Consider the following 7,606-nt stretch of genomic DNA (forward strand, 5'->3'; position numbering starts at 1 on the left):
TAGTGAGAGAAAACTCAGAATTCACTGAATGCAATTTAGTTTGCTTTATATGGTTGTTGAATAAAATGAAATATATTTTCGTTCAATAGAGATCCTATTGTTGCCTTCTTAACGTTAAATGACAAACCTAAAAGTGGATTTATGGTCCAGACAATTTCAGTGACTATTTTGGACCCATTGTGGGACAAACAAGGTAAGCATCCCCTATTTCTAACAGAATGGTATTCAAACAAAGCTTATGTCTGCCCAGCACCTCCCAGGTTCCAGGGACTTAAGCTATTTCTGTTTTTTTGTGTGTGTGGTTGAGCTCATTTCTGTTTATTTAGTTTTTATTTAAAAATTGTTTTTGCTTTTTCTCTTTTCTCCTGTCTTGTTTTTATTTCTGATTTTAATTATTTCTTCTACCTTACAAGGAAAGAACTTTGACATCGACTTGTATCCACTTGTCTTTACCCTCCTTTATGTTGACATTATTACAATGATAATTACGGCATGTTTTTGATATACTTTCTCTTTTCTATTGTTAGCTTTAAAAAAGAATCTGTTAGGGATGACAAAGAAAATGTTTGTGAAGACCTACTCCTCCTTGCCAGACTTACAATTACCACACCATCCCATTTTTTATTTCTTCCATCTCCCAACTTCCATTATAATTGAGAATTTTAAGCCCAGTCACTCTGAGCATATTATTATCCACCTCCCCTGGGGTTCTGTGTCTCCTCATTAGCCACAGTTTCTTTCCGTTAGTTACTTTGTCCATCCGTCAGCACACTTCCAAAAGCATTCTTTCATGCTGAAATATCTTATCTGCTTGGTAATCCTTCTTACCTTTCTCTTCATTGTTGCAGGTAGATTTCCGTCCTCAAATTTTACATTGTAATTTCCATTTAGAAGTCAGGAGGAGTAGTGTGTTTGCTGTTTTAAATCAGAATTTTCTCAATCATCATCTATCACCGTGACACCCAAATCTCAGTCTCAATTCTAAAGCTTTCTTCCTTTCTTTTTTTCCTAAAGCTTTTTCTTGAGGTCTAGGACTATATATCAAAATTTTTTTGTGAACATTTTTATTTGGACATCTCCCAGTCAGTACGCCACAAACTGAAGTTTTCCCTCTTTTGCCAAATCTCTCATATTTTTGTTGTTGTTGGGCAGACTATGGCAGCACTTTCTCCCCAGTTGCTCAAGTCAAGAAACCAAATGTCATGTCTGCCATCTCCTTCCCTTACCCCCCTTCTAATCACTCAACACATTCTCTCAATTATACCTCCTACGCATCTCTGAAGTGTGTTCATTCCTAACTATCAACTCTGACAGTCTACTAAAGGATCCTGACTTATCTTTCTGTTGCTATTCTTACCCCTTTCTGGGCACCAGAGAAACCGTTCTAAAGGTCAGCTGTGATACTCTTCTTGCTCATCACTTCTCAATGGCTCCTCATTGTTCTTCAGAAAAAGTGTAAGAGTTCTTATTGTGACATATAAGGCACCTTATGATCTAGACCACACTTTCTCTCCAGTCTCTCTTGTCATTCCTAAATCCCCCATGAGTACTCTTCAGTGATAGCTACTTACTGAAATGCTCTATGAACTTTGTATCCTCTGGTTTTTACGTATTTTCTTTTCTCTGCCTGGAGTCCTCTTTCCTCCCATCTGTGGCTGGCTGGCATTTCAACTCCTCCTACAGGTCTCCAAGGTGACCCTCTCTGAGATATCTTCAGGAGTCTTCAAGTATGCTCCTTCCAGGCTTTTTCATAGGACCCCATGTTCGCTGCTCTTAAAGCACTTAACACACTGCACTGTAGCCTCTTTAGGGAGGACTTGTAAATAGTGCTTAGCAACATAGGCTTTTGCACACTCTTATATTATTGAAGCCAAATAATTCTTTGGATCCTGTGCCAAGGTCTAATTTATGTTTTATCTAAGAAAAATGTGGGGAATACATTTCATGAAAACTTTTTAAAAATATAAGTTAATGATTGGGGTAATTCATTAATGAAAATACTATCAAAGGCTTGCTTTTGTTATTATCTTGTGTTAAGCATTTTAATAACTATTTCTCTATATACTACTAGTATTTAATGGTATTGAATCACAACAAATATCATATATCAGAAAGCCATGATCCTATAAAATATCCTTTTGCATTTTCAACCCAATCTCTTGCTGACAATTGCATGTATTCAATTCCTCTTTGGTTTGCTATCATAGGCTAATACCAATGGCCTTGCAAAAAGAACATTCTTAGGAAATGCATTACTATATGCACTAAGAGTATTGTTGATTGTATTACATTGCACAGTATTTTCCCAGTGAGTGATCTCATGGAAGAAATTCCTTCTGGCCAAGGATTAAGCACAGTTGCTATTTTCCTGAGCAATAAAAAACCAATGTTTTATGCAGCTGTGAAGCTTACTAATAATTAGGTTTTCCTCTTCTCAGTAACAATTAGGATAATGTAGTATAAGATTTTGAACTAACTTTACCTGGGTCTGCCTTTTATTTCTACCCATTTTTACCCCATTGTCTCATTTTCTTGTTTCAAATTTTATTTTCATTTTGCTATATTATTTTATTATTATATTATTTGCTATACCTTATTATTTGCTATGCTTTATTATTATTATTTGCTATTACTTTATTATTATATTATTTGCTATATGATACATTATAAAATGTTGTATTTAATTCCTTTTGGAAAAAGAGAAGTACAAATCAGTACACAAAATAGTTGCCATGCAATTTATAGATCCAATGCAATCTCTCTCAAAATACCAATAGTATTATTCACAGAACTAGAACGAATAATCCTAAATTTATATGGAACCACAAAAGACCCCAAATAGCCAAAGCAGTCTTGAGAAAGAACACAGCTGGAGGCATCACAATCTTAATATATCTTATGTTAATATATCAGTACATCTTAATAGATATATACAAAGCTGTTGTAATCAAAATAGTATGATAATAGCACAAAAATAGACACATAGATCAATGAATATTATAGAGACCCCAGAAACAAACCCATATTTATATGGCCAGTTAATCTATGACAAAAGAGGTAAGAATATACAAGGGAGGAAAACAGTCTTTACAAATAAATTGTATTGGGGAAACTAGACAGCTATGTGCAAAGAATGAAATCGGAACACTTTCTAACACCATACAATATATAAACTCAAAATGGATTAAGGACCTAAACATGAGACCTGAAACCATAAACCTAAAAGAAAGCATAGGCAGTCATTTCTTTGACATCCACCATAAAAACATTTTTCTGGATGTTTCCTCAGGCAAGAGAAAAGCAAGAATAAAGTTGGAACTACAACAAAATAAAAGGCTTTTTCACAGCAAAGGAAACCACCAACAAAATGACAAGGGATCCTACTGATTAAGAGAGGATATTTGCAAATGATAGAACTGATAAGGGGTTAATATCCTAAATATATAAAGAGTGTATATAACTCAACATCAAAAAACTGAAAATCCAATTTAAAAAGTGGACAGATGACCTGAGTAGACATTCTTTCAAAGAGGACATACAGGGGTGCCTGGGTGGCTCAGTGGGTTAAGCCTCTGCCTTCGGCTCAGGTCATGATCTCAGGGTCCTGGGATCGAGTCCTGCATCGGGCTCTCTGCTCAGCGGGGAGACTGCTATCCTCTCTCTCTCTGTCTCTCTCTGCCTGCCTCTCTGTCTACTTGTGATCTCTCTCTGTCAAATAAATAAAATATATATAAAAAAAAGACATACAGATGGCCAAAAGACACATGAAAAGATGCTTAACATCACTAATCATCAGGGATCTGCAAAGCAAAACTACAATGAGCTATTATTTCACACCAGTCAGAATGGCTAAAATCAAAATGACAAGAAATAACAAGTGCTGGCAAGGATGTGGAGAAAAGGGAACATTTGTGTGCTCTGGTGGAACATAAATTGGTGCAGTCATTGTGGGAAATAATATGGAGGTTCCTCAAGAAACTAAAAATAGAAAAACCATATGATCCTGTAATGCCATGACTGGGTATTTATCCAAAGAAACCAACAACACGAATTCAAAAAGATATATGCACCCCTTTGTTTACTGCAGCATTATTTGCAATAGCCAAGATATGAAAGTGACCTAAGTGTCCACCAATAGATGTATGGATGAAGAAGATGTGGTATATATCCAGAGTGGAATATTATTCAACAATGAAAAAGAATGAGCTCTTGCCATTTATGACAATATGGATGGGTGCAGAGTGTGTTATGTTAAGTGAACTAAGTCAGAAAAAGACACCATTTCATTTCACTTATATGTGGAATCTGAAAAACCAAAACAAATGAACAAAGATGAGAAACAGACTCATAAGTAGAACAAACTAATGGCTGCCAGAAGGGAGGGGGAATCTTGAAATTAATATTACACCATGTGTTAACTAACTGGAATTTAAATAAAAACTTAAAGTAAGGGGGGATGGGCAATGGGTAAAATAGGTCAAGGAGGTTCCAGTCATAAGATAAATAAGTCATGAGGATGGAAAGTACAGCCTAGACAATATAGTCAATAATACTGTGACCTTGTCATATGGTGACAGATGGTAACAATGCTTGTTGTGGTGAGCATTGTATAATGTATAGAATTGTCAAGTCACTATGTTGTGCCCCTGAAACTACTATAACATTGTATCTCAACTGTAATTCAATAATAAAAATTAAAAAAAAAAATCAAAGAACCTGAAAGGAAAATAACCAAGAGCAAACACTATTAACATTTTGTCATATTCTGTCCAACCCTTTGTTCCTATCTGTGGGTGTGGATATATTTATATTTTGCAATATCAAAGTCATATTTTAGATAAGAGATGATGCCATGTTGAAGCACTTGCACCACAGAGAGGCTCACATTATGAATATTATTGGTATAAATGTCAAAAAAAAGGTGAAATTCATAAATGTTTCAGGGCAAAATTCTAACTTTTGGAAATGAAGATAGCCTGAAAACAGTATTATCCTTTAACCTTCACCTCATGGTCACAAATATCAGAACATTTTCTCAAACCTATAGAATGTCTCCATACTTATGTGTTAATTTGATTGATAGATGCATTCTCATGACTAAGCAAGAATGAACTAGAATTTAGGTCATCGTCCTAAGTTTCCTGCACATCGAGAATTTTACAGATGAAGGAGGGTATTTTCCTTTTCTTTTTCTAACTAATCCAGCAATTTACTGAGTCTTTATAATTTCTCTTGTAATCAGTAAATAATCTGTTGTGACCACCTGTTCTTCCTACATATTTATACTGTTTTTCCTACATATAAACAGCTGTAGTCCTCAGAAAGTCATAAATAAAGCCCACAACTAAAAGATTAGGCAAACTTAGTGACCTGTTACATTTTTAGGTTTCCGAGTAGTGGAATTCTGTCTTCCAGAGAAAACTGCAGATTCTATAGTCAGTGTCATTACATTGTCAGTATTCCCTTTTAAAGTTGGCACTAAGTCTTAATTTTTTGCCTATTTATAGTATATTATTGTCTTCAATGAAAGTGAAAATTTGTTAACTCATTCCTAAAAAGACTTATATTTAGGTACACAATAAAGTTTTGAGTATGTTTATTTTTATTTATTTAGTTTCAAGTTTTTATTTAAATTCATTAGTTAACATAGAGTATGTATTAGTTTCAGGAGTAGAATTTAGTGATTCATCACTTACGTATAACACCCAGTGAAGTTTTCTTTTTCAAATAGTCTCTATTCCCAATGAGGAGCCCAACATGGGGCTTTGACCTCATGACCCTTAGATCAAGGCCTAAGCTGAGGATGAGTCAGACATAACTGACTAAGCCACCCAGATGCCCTAAATATTTTCAGGATATTAAGCTGATGATTAGGAAATGGAGGTGACACTTTTTGGAGGATACTGGATCATTACATATATGAACCAAATTGATAAAGGAACCCTGCACGCTGGCACACAGGGATTGGAGTCGTGTGCAAAGACAAGTTATTTTATTTTTTAGATAGCTGCATGGTCCTGGATGTGCCTAAGGAATAACAAATCATATAGAACATGTTTCTTTTGCAAGATAATTTTGTGATGTCCTAAGCAAATGTCCTAGTTTAGTCTGAAGCATTTGCCAACTTTCTCTCTCCAAATATTACTTCCACAAAATGACTTGTGGTGAGTACAGACTATAACTTCTCTCTCAGTGGTCTCTTTTCTTTCAGATCACAAAGAAGGACTTTTTGACCTATGATATATAATTTTTGATCATCATTTTTAATGACAGACATAAAGGACACATAAACCAAATCCACATTTTAGTCAGGAGTCAACCTTCCCACAGCTATGGTAGAAATGCTATTAATAAGATATTCTGCAAAAACATAAAAGAGAGAAACCTGGATTAGTAGTAGTTGAAGTGAAAACAATCTAGGGTGTTTAAATGAGCCAGCCATTTGTTTTTGCTGCTAAGAAGGCTAACAACGATAGGCTGACTCATACACAAAAAAATACAAACAAGGAGTGCTCAGGTCCTGACCACAAAAAATGCAAAACTCTGACTACTAATCAATTGAAGGATTATATTCAGTTCTGTCAAGCTTGAAGTAGGAGATTGACATTTCCAGATTAGACAATTTTCTGAAAAGGACTTCTGATTTCCTCAGAAGTAGAGATGGAGAAAACAAGGTTCCGAGATCTTTTTGTATGAGCATTTCCGACTTTTGAACATCCATGCAAACACCTGTCTTCCAGGTGTTGTGTGGGTTTTCACTCATTTAGCAATCACGGTGGGTTTGTTCAGTTAGATGTAATTATTAAAATATGTGGAAAGGAGCTTAGGAAGATTCACTTGGAGAAAAGGAAACTGTGGAAAGAAATGACACTTCTTAAATGTTTGAGAGATCAGTATATAAATACAGCAATTAATTACCTTGTACTTGCTTCTCCAGAGAGCGGAGGTAAGATCCATGGTCAAGAATTATAGGTGGTAGATTTCTGCTTCCTTTAAGAAAGGACTCTCTAGGGGCGACTGGGTGGCTCAGTGAGTTAAACCTCTGCCTTCAGCTCAGGTCATGATCTCGAGGTCTTGGGATCGAGCCCTGTATCGGGCTCTCTGCTCAGCGGGGAGCCTGCTTCCCCTTCTCTCTCTGCCTGCCTTTCTGCCTTCTTGTGATCTCTTTGTCTGTCAAATAAATAAATAAAATAAAAAGGACTCTCTAAATAGACTTGGAAGATGGTAAAACAGATTTCTTTGTGAGATAATGAGCTTCCATTACTAAATTAGTTTAAGCCAGAATTTGAAAAATTTGCCTCCAAAAATGTTTTAGAGAGGATTGATTACTGGATGGAAGATTTGATCATATGACTTCTGAGCTCCTTTTCATAATTAATAATCTATGCTTCAAATGATTGATTTAGGTCAGCTTTTGATTTCCTCTTTTCCTTGAACATTAAAAGCTACAGACTAACTTTAACAAAGGAACCAAAGGACATGGGAGGAAGGTACCAAAGTCCTACGATGCTCAAAGAGAAAACTTGATACTCACTCAGCCCTTGCCACTCCCCAGTGATGTTGGAGAAGATGGGGTAAAGAAAATATAACAACCTAAATAATTGTG

This window comes from Neovison vison, chromosome 1 (genome assembly GCF_020171115.1).
Source record: "Neovison vison isolate M4711 chromosome 1, ASM_NN_V1, whole genome shotgun sequence".
NCBI lineage: Eukaryota > Metazoa > Chordata > Mammalia > Carnivora > Mustelidae > Neogale > Neogale vison.